Source organism: Canis lupus, chromosome 31 (assembly GCF_003254725.2).
Source record: "Canis lupus dingo isolate Sandy chromosome 31, ASM325472v2, whole genome shotgun sequence".
Taxonomy (NCBI): domain Eukaryota; kingdom Metazoa; phylum Chordata; class Mammalia; order Carnivora; family Canidae; genus Canis; species Canis lupus.
The window spans coordinates 37,888,868-37,908,098 of NC_064273.1; the positions used below are offsets into that span (position 1 = coordinate 37,888,868).

The 19,231-nt window shown below is 60.8% G+C and overlaps 1 protein-coding gene and 1 long non-coding RNA gene across 4 annotated transcripts in view; one reads left to right on the forward strand and one right to left on the reverse strand.

Annotated features, from left to right (window-relative positions):
* CSTB (cystatin B) overlaps positions 1-19,231 on the reverse strand; it is a 449,713-nt gene that overhangs the window by 349,579 nt on the left and 80,903 nt on the right. The gene's annotated exons all lie outside the window — the stretch shown is intronic.
* Positions 8,953-14,192, forward strand: LOC112669267 (uncharacterized). 2 transcript variants are annotated; one of them, XR_003142139.3, is made up of 3 exons: positions 8,953-9,172; positions 9,507-9,752; positions 14,022-14,192. It is a non-coding gene; the product is annotated as an uncharacterized LOC112669267 (long non-coding RNA). The 2 variants fall into 2 exon arrangements; XR_003142138.3 differs by having other exon boundaries at positions 8,955-9,120.

Sequence of the window (19,231 nt, forward strand, 5' to 3'; positions counted from 1 at the left end):
GCCTCAGGGTCACCCCGGGGGACCCCCTGCCCCTGCCCCCGCCCGTCGCCGTCCCTCCTCCCTGACCTGTTGGCCCCGTGTGGCTCTGTGCTGGGGGGTGGGCAGGAAGGAGGCAGCAGCCCCGTGATCCACCCTCCGCTGCTGGGGACATGGGCAGAACCCCAAAGAGGCCAGCCATGGAGGTGGGGGGTGCTCTGCGGCTCCCCTGGGCCAGGGGGTAGCCCTTGGCCTCCAGCTGCCAGTGCCCGGCCCCACTGCTGGGGAGCTCGACCCCGGGACTTGCCCCGGCCAACGGGCTGTAGCCACAGTCGAGCCAAACTTGTGTGTTTGCTTCTTGCCCTCTTGCCGTAGCCGCTGCCGCCGGGAGAACCCTGGGATGAGAGGCCCCCTCTAGGCCGGCCGTGCGGGCAGAGCGGTGGTGGGCTCGCGGTCCCCGCTCGGAGCCCCTGAGACGTCGGGGCTGCTTGTCACCCCAGCAAATGCCGGCCAGTGCGACAACTAAAGGAAAGAATAACTAATGGTAGAATTGGAGATGCTAGGTTTATTGTGAGAGCAGATGCCACCGTGGCACCATGACAGGTGGTGACATAAACGAGGTGCAGGGATGGCCGTCAGGCAGAGGGGGAGCATAAAGGAGCCTGAGAGTCAGACTCAGGTTCCTGGTGGGAATGTGACTCTCGGGGTGGCGCGGGGCCTGTGCTTGGCCAGAGGGGCCTCGGGGGCAGGTGGTGTGGGCGCCAGGTCTCGGTTCCGCCGGGGCAGGGGTGGCCTGTCCTCGATCGAGCTATCGTCCTGTGCCTTCTGGGAGCGCAGCGGGTCCGCACCTCCCAGCCCTGGGTGCCGCCGGGTGACTGAGCCACACGGGTCGCTGGGGGGCAAGGGTGGTCCCCGCACATCTAGGCCGGGCCCTGAAGCCTCCCTTGCCTGAGCCCCGCGGCCCTTGCCCTGTGTGCCCGAGGGGACGGCGGAGCCTGCATGCACCCTGCACTAGACCGCGGCCGCTCAGAGCAAAACCTGGGAGCCGCCCCAGGGCTCCGCCTCCGGGGGACGCACCTGCCTGGCCTCCCGCCGCCCGGCTTCCTACCGCCTGGCCTCCTGCAGCCTGGCCTCCCACCGCCTGGCCTCCTGCCGCCCGGCCTCCCACCGCCTAGTGTCCCACAGCCTGGCCTCCCCGCAGCCTGGCCTCCTGCCACCTGGCCTCCCGCCGCCCGGCCTCCCACAGCCTGGCCTCCCCGCAGCCTGGCCTCCCACCGCCTGGCCTCCGGTGCATCCGGTTCAGCCACTCCCGCCGCGAGCCCTGCGGTGGCCCCAACTGCCCGCGGGATGAAAGCTGGGCGCCCTGGGGCTGCTGCCCGCCTGCCCCCACCGGGCCCCAGGCCCCCCTCGGCCAGCACCCCGTACCCTGGGCCAGGACCAGGATCAGCGCTTTCCCCTGGAGGCCGGTGGGTCACCGAGTCTGGAACGCAGCTCGAGACTCCGAGCCGCGGGCACATCGTACAGTTAAGTACCGCACCAGCAAACACAGACGCCCCGCTCTAGGCCCTCTGCCAGTTTGCTGTAGCAGGGTGAGGTGCAGGAGGAGGGGGTGGGGGTGCAGGAGGCAGGGGTGGGGAGATGGGGGGCAGGGGTGCAGGAGACAGGGGGTGGGGGCCAGGCACCCATGTGCCTGGGGAGGGCAGGGCTCCAGGTGGCTCTGAGCGGGCGGCAGTGGGTGGCTGTTTGGGGCCGGGGTGGCGCCTGGCTGGAGGCCCTGCCCCCCCCCCCCCCCCCCCCCCCCCGCGCTGGTTTGTCAGGAGCTCAGGTAGTCCGCAAGGGGCTCACTTGTTCCCTCCTATCGGCCCTGACTGAGCAGCGGCCCTGAGGTGCGTCCGAGGGCCTTGGCCATCACCCGCTGGGGACAATCCAGGAGCCACGTCCGCCCCGTAGGGACTCCCTACCTTCCCCCTCCCGCCCCTACAGTCGAGTATCCGCCCACCCGCTGCCCGAGAACCGTCCCCCACCCGTTTGCTGGAGGGTCCTAGTCCGCCCGTCTGTCGCCTGCACCCGCAGGGCCCGGGGCAGCAGGGTCCCGGGTGCCCAGGCAGCACAGGGGGTGGGGGACCCAGGACGCCCGGCCCTCCCTGGCGGCGGGGCTCACCCGGCCCGTGGCTGCGGGGGCGGCTCTGGAGGAGGCGGGCGAGGCCCTGTTGAGCTCAGGTTTGCGGGACGAGCCCTCTCGTGGCCGGGATGGCCCGGAGCCCGGTGCCAACTGCGGCCGTTCCCTCCCCCAGCCGTGGCGCGGGAAGACGTTGGGCGGCTAGAGGGTAAGCGGAGAAGCGTCCGATTTCCTTCCCAGGAAGCCCCCGAGGTCGCAGGACAGGTGGCTGGCGAGGCCCTCCGTGGTCGCGGGGGTCGGGGTCTCCGGGTGCCCAGAGGCGATGGTTCGGCCACCAGGGACACCGCCGGCTCCGCCGCTTGCGGGGAGGGACCCGTCCCCACGTGGCTGCAGGCTTTCCAATCCGTCTCGGCCTGCGAGGCTCGTAGCGCCACCTGTTCACAGAAGCTCGGGGACTGGGATCCCTGGGTGGCGCAGCGGTTTGGCACCTGCCTTTGGCCCAGGGCGCGATCCTGGAGACCCGGGATCGAATCCCACAGTCAGGCTCCCGGTGCATGGAGCCTGCTTCTCCCTCTGCCTGTGTCTCTGCCTCTCTCTCTCTCTGTAACTAACATAAATAAATAAAAATTAAAAAAAAAAAAAAAAAAGACGCTCAGGGGACTGTTTGACATTAGCCTCGTTTGTTTCATCACACGTTTCGCTGTCTGGCATTTGTATGTATTTACACACGTAGAAAATAAATTGAACAACTGCACATAACGTGCGTGTATATTTACGTGCTTCAAATAGATTTTTGCAGAAAACACCGAGCTGCCGCCGTGAGCCCCCACGAGAGGTCAGCATCCTCGCTGGCAGCTGTCCCTCCCCCGCCACACCCGTCACTGGAGATTCGTTTGTTTGCCGGTGGACACGCGCCAGTGGGGCCCCGGAGATCCCAGGAGCCGTGGGTGGACGCGCCGAGCGAGTGCGACCCAGCCGGAGCCCGGGCAGAAGCCGTGTTTCCTGTGGCTAAGCTGCGCCTCCCTGCAGGCTGTCCCGGGCCGGCGCGGCAGGCCGGGCCCGTCACTGTTCGTAGAAGGGCAGTGCGACACGTGGCGGGAAGCCTATGCCTGTTGTAACCGCGGGGAGTGAGCCCAGGCCTGGTGTTCCCCGGCGGGACGTGTGCATGTGAGGACGAGTCGGGGTTCGGGGAGGTGGGGCGCGTGCACGCGTGCTGTGCCCGAACCAGACTCGTGGGCTCGTTAGTTGTTAACTACGAGTCAAGTGTCAGTCGGGCCAACACGATGGATCTGTCACCACAATTGGGTGGTCGGGCGGCTCGGACCCACCGGTGCGCAGCCCGGCCTGGACGGGCAGGTCCGTGCCTACTGGCGGGCTGCGGGAACGTGGCTTCTGTCCAGGACGCTGGAGGAGGGTGCGCCGGGCCTGCAGGTCCCCGGACCACCGGGCTCAGGGCGACCCTCTGCCCACCCGTGTCCACCGCGGGCTGGCGAGTGGCGGAGGAGGCCCGCTGCCTCTGCGTGTGCAGGGCTCACCCTGTGCCCTGTCTCTGCTGTGACCCTGGCTCCCGGCCTTCGTCAGGGTGACCCCGCAGGTCACCCCCCTGCCCCTCACCCCGTACCCAGGAGAACCCACAGCGCCCGGCGGGTGCCCGAGAGCCGCACCCACGGCCAGGCTCGCCCCCAGTGGGGTGTGTGCTGGCACCCAGAGCCGCGGCTGCGGGCGTCTCCCGAAAGGAACGTTCCCACGTGGGCGCTCTGGCACCTGGTCCCTCCCTGTGCCCCTGGGGACGCGTTCCTGTGAACCCAGTTTGAAGGCTGGCAGCCAGGACGCACCTGTTCCGGCCCCGTGTCCTCCTGGTCGCCTGGCCTCGCCCCTCCACGCCCTCCGCCAGCCGCCTACACCCTGGGGATGGGGCGCCCAGCACTCTTCCTCATTTTCACCTTCTTCCTCTTCTGTAATTGGCAAAATGTTATTAAATAACAGTTGCTCTCAGGAAAAAAAAAAAATCCAACAAAACAAAAGAAATAGGAACAGCCTGTAAAGAAGGGGAGCTCTGTGTCCATCATGCCGCCCACCCCCCTGCTGGCCGGGGTGACCCCCTCTGGCCCCGTTTGCCGTCATTTCGGAGGGTCACCTCTACTACTCTTTGCCTTTTTTTTTTTTTTTTAATCTTAGTTTCCTACTTCTCTGGAAAGCTTTGCTGCAAACCCACACAGGGTCTCCGTGTAGCAGGGGGCCTCCTGGTCCCCCCGGGACCCCCGCAGTCCCGTCCCGGAGCCTGGGAGTGCTCCCCTGCAGGGGAGCCGCACTTCGCAGATGGGAGGACACTTGAGAAGGGAGGTGATCCTGGGCTCCCGGGGCCCAGGGGCTCAGAGTCAAGGAGAGCAGGGGACAGAGCGGGAGGCCCGCCCAACGGCCACCAGGGCAGCTCCAGACCCCGGGAGGGGCAGGAGATGGATCCTCCCGGGGCCCCCTCGGGGAACGCGGCGCGCTGGCACCTTCGTTCTAACCGTCTGCTGTGGTTTTGGACTTCTGGCCTACAGGACGGTGGGGTCACATGCGTGTGCTGTGGTAAGCCACTAAATCGGGGTGTTTCCTGACATCGCAGTAGGAAACTAGCACCCCACTGTTACCAGAATTTCCGTAAAACTCACTTAATCAGCATGAGAATGGACACATTTGAGTGGTGATTATAAAAACTCACATAAGGGGCCCCTGGGGGGCTCGGTCGGGTTGAGCGTCCAGCTCTTAGTTTCAGCTCAGGTCGTGGGATCGCGTCGGGCTCTGCGCTCAGCACGGAGTCTGCGGGAGACTCTGTCTGTCTCTCTCTAAATAAATAAATAAATAAATAAATAAATAAATAAATAAATTTTAAAAAGCCAAAAACCTCACATAGGAAGACCACACTGAAGAAAAGCCAAAGGAGAGCAAGGCAGAATGAAGTGGTTCCTAGCGAACAGCTGCACAAGCGCCGTAACAAACAGTGGCCTCGGGCCAGAACCTTGACCCTGATGTTTATTTTGCCACTTGAAAGAGTAGGATGACCTTCCTGTCAGTTGCATTACTGGGGACGTTTCCAGGGCGAGTTCTTGCGGGCAGCGTGAGCGCGTCGGCCCCAGCCTGGGCGCCAGGCGCCGGGCGCCGAGTGTCCGAGAACAGTGGGCTCCGGCCAGCGTCCGGGGGGGGCGGGGTGCGCACCCCAGGACGAGCCGAGCCGTGGGCAGCAGGAAGGCGCTTGGCCGGCGGGGGCGGGGACCACAGAAGGCGAGCCCCCCCACGTCACAGGGGTTCAGGGGGTCCCTGGTGGAAATGAAACCACCAGGGTGCAGGGTGCTCTGCAGCCCCGTCCAGACCCAGAGAAGCTGCGGGGGGCCCTCGACAGCCCCGCGGAGCACTTGGATCTGCCGCGTCTCGGTCTCTCCCCATGTCAGAGGTGCCCCGTGGGAGGCCTGCACCCCGCTCCCAGCTGGGAGCCATCAGGCAGCTCCGGAGCGAGAGCCGAGGCTGGTTATTGGCTGGAGGGAAGCAAACCAGAGTCCCACTTCTTAAGTTCCAGAATGTGAAATTCCCTTGGAATGCTGTCCTTCGTGGTGGGATGCATTTAATTGTTACCATTCCCGCTGGCTCTCCTAAGGAAGCACAATTAATCCACGAGGGCCCGGAAAACAGACACGCAAAGCTCTCACTGACTCGAGAAAGGACGCGTTCTCAGACCAGATGCTGCTTGACGCCCTCTGGAACCTGGTCTTCCTGACAAGCTGCCGGAGGGTCTTGCCCAGAGGCCAGGTTCTCTCCAGCCAGTACACAGGTGCCCAGGACCCCCAGCCTGGCGGAGGGGCTTCGATTTATTTTTAATTCACTCTAAGGGCGATCCTCCAGCTGCATCTTATTCTTTTCTACGAGACATCTCTGCCAAGAGGAATCCACGGACCGACTCTACATGGAACCGATTCTCTTCTTGGCCAAATAGAACTAAAACTTCGCTGGGTGCGCCTGTGCTCCTTACCGATTCGCTGGAAAGGCAGCATAAACCTCCTGTCTCCGTCTGAGATACTCCGTGTCACTTTTCTCGCCGTGTGACTTTATTTTTTCCCTGCTGCGCTTTATTGAGACAGAATCGGCATATAACATTTTGTACATTTGGGGTGCGCGACGTGTTGATTTGATACACTTATAGTGAAATGATGATCACCGTCCTGTTAGCTCACACCCCCACCTGGCCACGTGATCAGCACCTCTTTCTGTGGCGAGAACGTTTAAGAGCGAGTCTGTTAGCAAGTGTCCTGTGCACAGGACAGTGTTATTAACCATCATCGCCGCGATGTACGTTCGATCCCCAGAACTTACTCATTCTATAACCTTTGGCAGTAACCAAAGTCTGTAACCTTTGGCAACATCTGCCTGTCTCCCCTCACCCCACCCCCTGCGGCCCCTGGTAATCACCTTTCAACTCTCCGTGTCATTTTATAAAAAATTTGCACGACACAAAATTTCCCTTAGGGAATCAAAAGAGCAAAATTTCTAAAAATAGGCACAAAAAAGATCCAACTTCTGAGAAGAAATTTTAGAACCAACATTTCCATTAATAAGAAGAAGTCTGGTCTAAAAATGTACCGGGCACACTTGAATTTCACGCAGAAGCTGAGCTCCGGTGATACAAAGTGTGATCAGTAGGAAATGTTTTAGGCTTCCTGTGGGATCTGGGCACTTGCTGGGTGGGCTTCTCCGGTGCATTAGGAATAAACATGTAATTACTACTTCCAACTACTTGTGACATTGCCAGCTGAAATCATTGATTCAGAACTTGAAGCCCATTGTTTGCAGACACTTAAACTTTTTACATCTGTCAGCACCAGGTTTGTGAATGGCAATCCTATAACATTAGTTGCCACCAGGGGCAATTGGCGGGGACCTGTGGTGGTGCCTGAAGACATATCTGCTGTTGGCACCTAGCAGGCCGAGGCCAGGGATGCTGCACACGACCCTACAGTGCAGAGGATGGCTCCACCGTAGAGAATGTCAGTAGTGTTGAGGGTAAAATCTGTGTTCAGAAAGAATAGACAGAGGGCACCTGGGAGGCTCAGCGGTTGAGCGTCTGCCTTCGGCTCAGGGCGTGACCCCAGGGTCCTGGGATCGAGTCCCGCATGGGACTCCCCGCAGGGAGCCTGCTTCTCCCTCTGCCCATGTGTCTGCCTCTCTGTGTCTCTCATGAATAAATAAATAAAATCTTCTTTTAAAAAGGGAAAAAAGAAAACAATAGACAGGAACTCTGCCAGTAGTCTACTAAGGTGCCCCTCTGATGGGTTGCGGGGTTACCGGGGGACTGGAGGAGGTATGTGCTTTCTGTAGACACATTTTTACGAGTGCATTAAGGGCATCAACCACAGCCACAACACAGAGAGCATGCCACCTTGATGGTATCGTTTTTAGACTTTATTTATTGGCCTTTTGCTATGAATAGATTTTAGCTCTTTTACACTCAAATTTCTCATCTTCAGTCTCTCAATATCATGATTCGTAATCAACCATGTATGTTATTTTGATGGAATAAATAATGCTTAGAGCAAAGGCCAGAAGTACACTATGATTACATTTCTTTTCTATTACTGCCTTATGTTTTTCCTGGTCTTATTACATGCTTTTCTTTTTTTCTTACACTCCTCTCTTCCTCCCAGCCTCTCCACTCTCTCCCTGGGAGCTTATTAAAACGCCTCCTCCCGGGTGCTCTTCAGCCCCTACATATCAATTTGTGCAAATGGGTGCTCCATGATGGAACCGTCTTCCTCCTGTCAAGGCCCAACGGGGTTGACCTTGATGAAGCAGGGGGCTGTTTCCGCTCATTATGTATACCCTACTTCCTCTCACAGAATCCTGCAAAATGAGGGGCTTCCTTGAAGCAGAGAGGGGGCCAGATGGAAGCCACCTAGGACAGATTGTCTGACTGTTTCATCTGCTTCTTTTTTTTTTTTAATTTTTTTTATTTATTTATTTATGATAGTCACAGAGAGAGAGAGAGAGAGAGAGAGAGAGGCAGAGACATAGGCAGAGGGAGAAGCAGGCTCCATGCACCGGGAGCCCGATGTGGGATTCGATCCCGGGTCTCCAGGATCCCGCCCTGGGCCAAAGGCAGGCGCCAAACCGCTGCACCACCCAAGGATCCCTGTTTCATCTGCTTCTTGACTTCCTGGCGCTGAGCATGGAGCAGGCACTCGGGACACGTTTGCAGAGGTACGCCTAGAGCAATTAATTGCTCAACAAGGCGAGTATTGCCTGGAGGGGCCTCGGCTTAGGGCTGGGTGGACCCTGCAGTGGGGCTTTGCTTCTGTTTGCTTTCCTGGGAGCCATGGACACGGAGGGACTTCGTCCCATTAATTGTGGTCAGAGTGCAAATTTGGAATGTGCTTCTCTCTGGAAAATAAATCCCAGTGGCCCCAATTTTTGGGGCTTTCTGAGTTCTCTGTGAGTGTTTGGGGAAGAGAAACGTGCATTGGTCTTCTAAAAATCCCTAGAATTTTCTCAGAGATTCTAGTCTACTTCTGTCCATGGTCACTAGGGAGATTGTCCATCACAGATGACACTGACCAGGTCTCCGTCAGAGCCCCTAGGCCCACCCTGACCGCAGAAGAGTCTCTTGGCCAGTAGCACAGTATGATTACATTTCTTTTCTGATACTGCTTTATGTTTTCCCTGGTCTTTCTACATGCTTTTCTTTTTTTTTTTTTCTTATGCTCCCCTCTTCCAACCTCTCCACTCTCTTCCTGGGAGCTCATAACAATACCTACTCCCGGGTGTCCTTCGGCCCCTGTAGGTCAATTTGTGCAAATAGATGCTTTGTGATGCAACTACTTTCCTCCTGTTGACTAGGTCTCCAGGGATAAGCCTATGGCCCAGAGCACTGCCCCCGTGCCCCCAGAGCTGTTGGCTCCAGGCTCTACCTGATTCCTTCCAGTTAGAACTACAGAGGCCTGGGGTCCCATCCCAGGAACCGACACACACCTGAGGAGCAGAGCAGCCTATAGAAGGTGGGGTCTGGAGCCTCAGCTCCTGGGGGATGGAAGGTGCAGCAGGGCCAGGGTGAGTCCCTCATACCTGGTTGGTTAATGCCCCCAACCCTTAGCCTCCCCAGGTGCCTGCTCCACCCTACCCAGCACTTCCCACCTAACCTTGTTCCCTGTAAACACCCCTGCCTCCCCAGACCCTGCCAGCTCCTTATCCCCAGTGAGGAGGCAGAGGGAACCCAGACACCAGTCGACCCAAGGGCAGCCCAGGAGGGTGTGTGTTGGGGGGCATGCTGCACTTGAGATGGACCTGGGTGGGAGGACAGGGAGGTAAGGAAGAAGCCACTGCTTCTCCCAGGACAGAGGAGCAAGGGTCCAGCCCTTATCCATTGACAGATTATTACTTGCAGAGCACCTCAGGTGTTGGCGGTGACAGCTACAGGAGAGACGCTGTTCTAGGTGCTGGGGACCTGGGGTGGAGAAGACGAGATTCCATACAAATGCAGTAGAGCATGGCCAGGACTCTGTGGGGAAGGCACGAGTGGGGGTGACCAGGCTTCTCTGAGCAGAGACCAACTGGAGTTCGGAGTGTGTGCCCTCAGAGACCCGCAGGGGAGCACCGTAGGAGAGGGAGCAACAGATGCAAAGGCCCTGAGGTAGGCCAACCTCTGCAAGATGAAGGAACTGTGGGAGGGGAGGGCCGGGCAGAAGATTGGAGTTTTGTGGTGGTGGTTTGGGCTTTTGAGTTGGGAATGATGCTCGCCAGCTTGGGTGTTGAAGGGAGAGGTTTCAGGGAAGAGGAAGTGAGGCTGGGAGAGAAAGGGATGCTCAGGGTGGGTCTTTCCGAAGGTTCCATCCGTGCCCCACCCCACCCTGTGCACAGAGCCCCAAAGCCCAGCCTCTCAAATCTCAGCCCCAGGCCTATGGGTTCTTTGGACGCCTACCCGGGGGGCCCCATAGGCCCCGTGTGCAGAGCAGAGCTCCCACGTCCCCAGAGCCTATGCCTGCAGCCCCAGGTAACCAGTGAGCATAACAGTGACATCTGTCATCCTACAGGCCCTGAGTCATTCTCTGGGGACTGAGTGTAAGGGAATTCAGAATGAGCAACAAAGACTCAGAGAGGATGTCCTGTAGGAACAGTAACTCCTCCTGGGCTTTCACTTGCTGTGAATTATACATGACTGGTAGCAGAGTGGGCCGATCTTGTTCCCAGGCGGCGGGGGGCGGGCTGGACAGTGGCCCAAGGAGACACGCCCGCCGCAGCCCCGGCACCCATGAGTGCAGATCCTATTTGCAGGTGTAATTAACTTAGGGGATGAGATCACCCTGGATTAGGGTGGGCCTACCCCGACCGCAGGAGTGCTTATGAGAGAAGGGAAGGGAGGTGGGACCCGCCCGGGCAGCTGGGGCAGATGCCAGACAAGGGGGTGCAGCCGCCAGCGTGTAGCTGGGCAGCGGCCGTGACCGAGGCCCCACCCCCACCCCCGACCGACCGTGGGAGCCGCCGGCCGTGGGGAGGCCCTCGGGCTGCAGCACCTTGATCGCCGCGGCCTGCGCCAACGAGCGCGGCCGCACAGGAGTTGTTCCCGGGGACGCAGCCCGCCTGGGGGTGCCTGGCTCCCTGCCTGCGCCTCGTGAACTTAGGCTCCCTCACTTCCGCTCTGAGCCGCCTGCAGCAGCGCCCGGGTCCCTGGCGAAAATGAGTCACGTCAAGTCTCAGCACGAGACGTGACTGTACCTCGTGGGAAGATCGCCTCGTAATACGTGTGCTGGGCTGTGATATAGAATGTTCTGGACATAAATTGGTCTCTTGGCCGCCGATCCCAGCACCTGCTCCATCTACTTACTCATGATTTACAAAAATCAGTAAGTCTCGGTGCTCAGGTGGGAGATGCCTTTAATCCCACGAGGCAGCCCTGAACCCAGGAGGAAATGGGCCCGAGAGCCGGCCTGTCGAGGTCTGGTGAGGCCCCCGGATCTGCCCCCAACCCCCCCGCACCCCCCCGCCGCCAGGAGACACACCCCGGGGCCTCAGGAAATGGCTGGGACAGGCATCGGGGTGCCGTCTGGGGGACAGGGCGGCGGGGGGCCTGTGCCCCTGGAGCCCCCCTCGGGGTCAGCGCAGCCGAGTCACAGCCGGGCCCGGGGGTGAGCAGGCCCGCGGCACCTGCTGAGGCCGGGCCCCCTCCTCGGCCCGCGCTCTCATCCGGCCCCTGGCACCCCTCCCGCCGCTGCCTTCTCCCCGCTGGTTGAGATGGGGTCGGCTCACAAAGGCAGTCGTAATTCTCGGGGGGCGCGGGCTGAGCCTCACCACCCCGACAGTGAGCCTTGCGGGCCCCCCACGGCGCCCCAGCTGAGGGCCGGCCGGGCCACACTCACGCCGCATGCACGGGGGCCCTCGGGGGACGCCGAAGCCCAGCGCCGGCCACCAAGGCCAGGCCAGCGCCCACGGCCCCAGGTGGGCTGCACGCCCCGGCGCCTGGCGGTGCAGGAGGGGTTCCGGGCCGCGGCCCCTCACGGGTGGCCGCCCGAGCGTGGCTGCCCCGCTGTTGTGCTTTATTTCCTCCTGCAATAAACCGCACACCTGCTTTTACTAGACTTTTCTGGAGGGGTTTTCCGAAGTTAGAGAGCGAAGGCCCCTCCAGGGCACAGGGGTGGCAGGGGCCCTAACCCGGCCCGTCTTGGGCACAGAGAGGCGGCTGCCGCTGCACACGAAGAGTGACCGGCGTCACCACTGCCCTGTGGTGGCAGGGGGTGGGCGGGGGGGCCCTGACCCGGGGGCCTAGCTTGCTGCCTGCGACCGTCCTCAAACTGCACGCAGTCTGGGGCCGCGTGGGCTGTCGGTGCTGGGGTGGGGTGCCCTCGGCCGGTCGCGGGTGGCGGCCAGGGTGCGGCTCTGCTTCCCGCGGAGCCGGGCCCCCAGTGGGCCTGGGAGGAGTCCTGCCCCGGACAGGGCCTGCGCTGCCTTCCTTGGCTGCGTTTGGCTTGTTGGCATCGCTGGTGTCCCTGCCCTCTCGGTGACCAGTCCCGTCCTGCACATCCCCCCCGACCCCACTTTGCCCTCCTCAGCCCCGGGTGTGGGGGCCTGTCGTGCCACGTCGCGCCCACCTGTCACTTCCTCCTTCCCTGGAGAAGCAGCCCTCTCCCCTGGGACACACGGTGTCAGAACGGGCCACAGAGGGTAGTGGTGCTGAAACCCATGCCCCTGGGGCAGGCTCCTCACAGCACCCCAGGGCCCAGGTGACCCGCCAGGGCCTTCTGTCGCTCTCTGCCTCCAGCAGAGGTGATGGGGTCCTGCCACACCGCCACCCCTAGGAGCACGGGGAAGGCTTGTGCAGGAGGTGGGCATTCAAGGGGGAGCCCGAGGCACGTGTGAGCGGGCGGGTGCAGGAGGGAGGAGGTGGGGCAGGTGAGCGGACACCGAGGCGAGAACGAGGCCTCTTGGAAGCCAGAGACCCCCTGAGCCCATGGAGGAGGCGAGGGAGCAGGGCCACTGTGCAGGCCGCCGACCTGGAGGGTGTAGCCGTCGTGGGCGTCCGCCTGCATGTCCCTCCCTCAGCCTCCTGCTCACACCGGCCAAATCCCCGGTCCCCAGACACGCTGTTCCTGGGGGATTGTCCTGGGCATATCATTCTGAATCCTGATTTCTTGCATGTTTTCAGGTCAGAAGATAAATGTAGATCTTGTTCCATTACCGCAGGGTCTGGCCCCATGGGGATCAAGACCACAGAGATGGGCCCCGTCGGGGGTTGGGACCACAGTGATGGGCCCCATGGGAGGTCAAGACCACAGAGATGGGCCCCATGGGGGTCGGGACCACAGAGCAGGGCCCCAGCACTTGCATGTGGGCATCTAACAGGCCACCGGGGCCTCTGAAAGCCAAGGGCACCGATGGATCATTTCTAGGTCTTTCTGAGGCTGAAGCACAGGGCATTAGCCATGGCAGCTAATGTCAGAGGTTATCTGGGAACGGATTCTGGAAAAAGCTTCATCAAGTTCCTGTCCACCACGAGAGAGAGGCTCAGGTCTCCCTCCTTCCTCCACCCACCACGGGATAAGGGACAGTTGCCTCAGAGTCTGTGCCAGGGCTGAGTCCCCTCCCTTCTCTGCCAACAGCTGTGAACCCCAGCCCTTGTGGTGGGCAGGCCCTTCCAATGCTGGGGACCTGAGATGTGGGGCCTTTCCAGCAGCTAGGGGGTGGTCAGGGGAGGGAGGGTGGCTCCCATCCTGCTCACCCAGACAACGCCCTTCCGGACACGCGTGCCAGCCCCTGTCCCACGCCTGCCAACGTCAGAACACCCCAGGGATCTGGAGCCTGTGCAGACGGATCATGCTGTGGGAACCCCACGCAATTGCCAGGCACTTGTTGACACGCCCAGCCCAGTGCCTGGATGACCCGGGCCCCGGTGGCAGGAAGAGCCCTCCCAGGGCAGTGGGCTGAAGATTCGGGCAAAACAACACGCTGCTGGAGCCGGGGAGAGGAGGGGGAGCAGGAGCAATCACCGTCCCAGTGAATGCACATCTGTATCAACGTACCGTGTGTTCTACCGCTTCAAAGTAAACCCACCCACTGCAGGATAAGCCCAGCCATCCTCCATCCTGAGGAGCAGGTCTAGGGGGCCCCGAGTCCCTGCTCACCACTGGGTGAGCCCAGCCCCTGCGGGGAAGTACCCCCTCCTCCACTGGCCTCCCCTGCCACCTGGTTTCTTCCTGGTGTCTCTGGCAGCAGGTGCGGGCTTGAGTCCGGCCGTGGGAGAAGGTTGATGGTTGAGCATGTGTCTTCCCTCCAGCTGGTCACAGCTCCTCACTGCCCAGAATGAATGCAGGGCACAGGGGGTGGGTCTGCACACACACCACCTCCTCAGACCCCTCTAAAGAACACAAAGTTCCCCTTCTGCACTGTCACTCTCTTGATTCTCTTCCAGAGCCCTGATCACCTGGTCGTTCTCTTGTTCACCTGCTCTCTCTGCAGCACAGCCACATCCCCAGTGCCTCGAACAGTTTCTACCTGACTCAGCACTCAGTGAACATTTGAACTCTCCTGTGGTGCGGGGGCGGGGAATGAATATCCAGTGAATAAATGCTGGATAGTTGGATGAATGGATGCTGGGTGGGTGGCTGGCTGGCTGGATGGGTGGTTAGATACTGGGTGGGCGAGTAGATGGGTGCTGGGTGGGTGGCTGGATTAGATGGATGGGTGGGTGGGTGGCTGGATGGGTGGATGGATGGTTGGATGAGTGGATGGATGCTGAGTGGGTAGATGGATGGGTAGATGGATAGATACTGGATGAGTGGATGGATGGGTGGAGGGATGGATTTAGTTGGATGGGTGGGTGGATGGATAGGTACTAGGTGGGTGGATGGGTCAGTAGATGGATGGATGCTGGGTGGGTGGGTAGATGGATGGGTGAGCGGATGCTGGGTGGATGGATGGGTGGAGGGATGGATGGGTGGATGGGTAGGTACTAGGTGGGTGGATGGAGTGATGGATGGGTGGATGATGGATAGATGGATGCTGGGTGGGTGGTTGGGTGGACGGATGCATGACCAGAAAGCCCCAAGGCTGCTGTAACAAGACAGTTCCCTGAGAAGAGAAAGTACTTGGATTTCGGACTTAAAAAGACAAAGGGGGCCTCAGCTGAAAGTGTTAAAAATAGAGGCCGTTAAAAACATTTTAACGAACTGATGGAAATTCCCCTTATCAAAAGGAGCTACTGTAAATCAAGCCACACAAGTGATGTGTCCTGGAGCTGAGCACCGTTTCTTGAGCGAACAATGCAGTCTTTGGGGGTTTCCCTGGGGAGAACCTCGAGAGGCCGCTGCTGCTGGGGAGCCCTGCGGATAACCAGTCTGCTGGGCTGGGGGGTGGTCCTCCTGTGGAAAAGCAGCCATTCAACATTAAAAAAAAAAAAAAAAAGACACTAACAGTTCATTCCTGGGTTTTGCAAATAAACTATGGGCCCCTGTAGAGCATCGTTATTTAGAGAAAATGCCCTTGGCTGATTGCTGCGGAGGGTGCTTTTAGCTAAACAGCATTTCATCAGTTAGGACGTTTGGACAGGAAATGCAAAAATCCAGATAAATAATCTGGGGAGGGTTCTGGGCTCAGAGACCAGGGAACAGTGTGCGCTGGCAAAGTGGCCCTCCAGGACGGAGCCGAGCCCACCCCAGTCCCGCCGCGTGTGCCCGTTTCTGCAGCACGAGCACGCCGCACCTGCTGCAGCCGTCCGCACGCTGCCAGCGCCTTCGCAACTGGCTGCAACGTTTCTGAACACCTAACCACGGTTTCAGCCTGGGGTCAGCAGGGCCAGGACGGTGCCATGTGGCAGGGGGGGCGTGCTAGCGGGGTCAAGGGCGTGTAGGCCCCTGTAGGCGAACCCTGCCTTAGACTTTCGCCCTGGGTGCCTTGCCGGCCTTGGATCACAGACCCCTGGGGCCTGGTCTTCGTGCCGTAAAATCGGGAGGTGGGATTTCCTTCAGGTGTGGCTGTCACCAGCGCCCCAATCCCCAGAGCCAGGCTGGGTGGCTCCTGGAATATTCACCCTGGAATTCTTCACCTGGGCAGCCTTAAAACCTGGTACCTGGGGCCCACTCCAGACCCTGTGACATAATTGCGCTGGGATGGGACTTTGCTCACGGCTCCCAGGAAATCCTGACGTGACCGCAGGGTACATATCAACAATTGAACCCCCTGGGGGGACACCCAGGAGCTCAGCTGGTAGAGCAGGGACCCCAGCACAGTAGAAAGAGGCCGTAATATGGAACTGGAAGATTCTGCTATCTGCAGTGTGACAGGCGGGTGGTTTTGCTCAGCTTCCTTGCCACTGGGAAGGGGCATTCTTGCTTGTCCTACCTGCACTGTTATTATGAAGATCCGATGAGCTGTGACTTCTAACAACGTGCCATGCAAATACTCACCATTCATGGTGTGGCTGCGTAGGAAGACACAATAGGGTGAAATGCGAGAGGCTTGTTTTTAACTCCGGGGGCGTCAGCGCCCACAAGCAACACAAGTGCACAAGCCATAGAGCGTGACTGCTCAGCCCAGTGGGTAAGCACCTACAGAGTGCCCCACCTGGAGCAGAGCCTAGAGTAGGGCCTGGAGCGGGGCCTGGAGCAGATCTGGAGCAGGGTCTGGAGTGGGCTCTGGAGCAGGGCCTGGAAAAGAGCCTGGAGCAGATCTGGAGCAGGACCTGGAGCAGGGCCTGGAGCAGATCTGGAGTGGGGCCTGGAGTGGGGCCTGGAGTGGGACCTGGAGCAGATCTGGAGTAGGGCCTAGAGTAGATCTGGAGCAGGGTCTGGAGCGGGGTCTGGAGAGGGGCCTGGAGCGAGGCCTGGAGCAGATCTGGAGTGGGGCCTGGAGTGGGGCCTGGAACAGATCTGGAGCAGGGTCTGGAGCAGGGTCTGGAGCAGGGTCTGGAGCGGAGCCTGGAGTGGGGCCTGGAGCGGGGCCTGGAGCAGATCTGGAACATGGCCTGCACCAGGGCCTGGAGCAGATCTGGAGTGGGGCCTGGAGTGGGGCCTGGAGCAGATCTGGAGTAGGGCCTGGAGCGGGGCCTAGAGCGGGGCCTGGAACCGATCTGGAGCAGGATCTGGAGCAGGGCCTGGAGTAGATCTGGAGCAGGGTCTGGAGTGGGGCATGGAGCAGATCTGGAGCAGGGCCTGGAGCAGGGCCTGGAGCAGGGCCTGGAGCAGATTTGGAGTGGGGCCTGGAGTAGGGCCTGGAGCAGGTCTGGAGCAGGGCCTGGAGTAGGGTCTGGAGCAGATCTGGAGCAGGGTCTGGAGCGAACCTGGAGCAGGGTCTGGAGTGGGGCCTGGAGGATGGCTGGGGCAGAGCCTGTAGCAGGTCTGGAGCAGGGCCTGTAGCAGGTCTGAAGTGGGGCCTGGAGCGGGGCCTAGAGTGGGGCCTGGAGCAGATCTGGAGCAGGGTCTGGAGTGGGGCCTGGAGGGTGGCCTGGGGCAGAGGCTGTAGCAGGTCTGGAGCAGGGCCTGTAGCAGGTCTGGAGCGGGGTCTGGAGTGGGTCTGGAGTGGGGCCTGGAGAAGGGTCTGGAGCAGATCTGGAGCAGGTCTGGACTGAGGCCTGGAGCAGATCTGGAACAGGGTCTAGAGTGGGCCTGGAGCAGATCTGGAGCGAGGCCTGGAGCGGGTCTGGAGCAGGGCACAGCCAACCTCTCTGGAGGGAGCTGGGGAGTGAGGCCTGCCCTGTCTCCCCTCCGTCTGACCCTCCACCAGCTGAACCCAATGAGAGTGGTCCCAAGGGCCCTGGGTTTGGGTTCAGTCTGTTAAATGTTCTTGTCTGAATGAATGAGGCCAATCTTTTTTGATGGAGTAAGATCAGGAGGTTGGCCTGATGGTCTAGAGGAATGAGTCCAGCTGTTCTGGAAATTTTTTTCAGAAAAAACTGCGGCCATTGAGGAATTTGATACAATTTCCAAGCTAGTTTGTGTGTTTATCTAATCGTATCCTTTGGTCCCCAGAGCTTCCTGTCTGACCCTTACCCTACATGGCTGCCTCACCTCCTTGCGTGCCTCCCCGGTCCACCTGCTGCGGGGCTCCCGTCTCTGAGCAATGCCAGGAAGCTTCCCTGCTGACATGCGCGGGGCTCGGGGGGCCCTGGAGTGTGGCCCTGGGCAGGCCCTCCCTTGGGTCAGGCGCCGTGGGCAGGAGCACAGCAGGGCCCAGGAAGGAGGGGGGCGCCCTCCGGGGACCTTGTTGGCCTCCCTTCATAGGGGCCTGCTGCAGCCCCTCTGGGAAGGTCCAGGAGCTCAGTCAAGAGGCTGAACCCGCAGAGGCCCCGGAGCTCCGGGCATGGCCTGCGCTCTGTGCAGAGGGGCTGAGTTGTGGGCATGGGCAGGGTGGACGGCACCGCCTGGCACCCCCGTCTCACGCCCTGGCTCCCAGCCGCAGCTGCCCTGCCACCCACCCCCCCACTTCCCTGGGAACCCTGCACGTTCAGGGGGCCCTTTCCGAACTGGCTTCTTAGGCTGTGAAGTGTCACTTCCTCTTTCAGACCCAAAAAGCAGACAGGAAGTTCAGGAGGTAATTTTAACTAAAAATCTGTTGCTTTTTCCTCTAACCGAGTTGGGTCTTACTGCAACCTTGCCCGTGGCCCTTCGCCGCCGTTTGCCAGGGACGCCCTGGCCCGCACGGGATGTGCCTGCCGGTTCCAGCCCCACGGCCCCGCGTGTGCGCTCTGGCAGCCCGGGCGACGCTCCCCGAAGCCTGGCACCCCCCGCAGGACTTCCAGGCCGGGGCGCCCGCCTCTTGAGGACCAGCTCACTACTTCTCACCCTGTGGCACGACGCTCCATAATGGGACCCACCCCGGACAAGCCCTTCCTGGCCCTTCCTGGGCACGGCAGCCGTGGGTCTCCCCCTGACCGTTGATCCCCATCTGGCCCTGGGTACCCCCCGACTATGGGTCCTCTGCCCCCGTAGCCCGTAGCCTTTCCCAGACCCGGCCCCTCAGAATTAAAGATCCGTTCAAGGCGCCGTTATTGTCGGACGTAACTCCAGCATCTGCTCGCTGCTTTGTTACGGAGGGAAAATGATGCCCGAGTTTGCTCGACCCTCAAGCCACGTTCCACAAACATCGCTCCCCAGTTGGGGGCGTTTCCTGTCCCGCGAAGCCCACGTGGCAGGTCTCCCCTTGTGGGTCCCTGGTCCTCCGGAGACCCCTCGTTCCCACCTGGCGACTCACACGTAGATGGCCACCCGCGCTCTCTGCCTTCCCAGACAGGTCTGCGTAGGACCCCGTCCGCCACGGCACAGGAGCGCGGGCTCCCGGATCTTGATCGCGCACGGGGGCAAACAAGAAACGTGGCCAGAGCCTGAGATGCTGACCCCCTGCGCACACAGCCTCAGGCGCGGCGCCTCAAGTCCGCGGAGAGCTGGGGGGCCCGGCTCCCAGGTGGCGAGGACCCGCGCCCCCGCGCAGCAGCCCTCCCGCCGACACGCCCCCGAGGGAGGAGGCATCTGCAGGGCGCCCGGATGGCACCCTTTGGGGGGAGCAGCTGGAGCTCCGGAGTCTGGACCCAGCAGCCCTTAAGCGCCCTCTCCGCGGTCAGGCTGGAACCCCCAAGACTCGGCTGTGGCTGCGCTGACCCCTGGGCTGCGCTGGCCGCTGAGGCGAGGG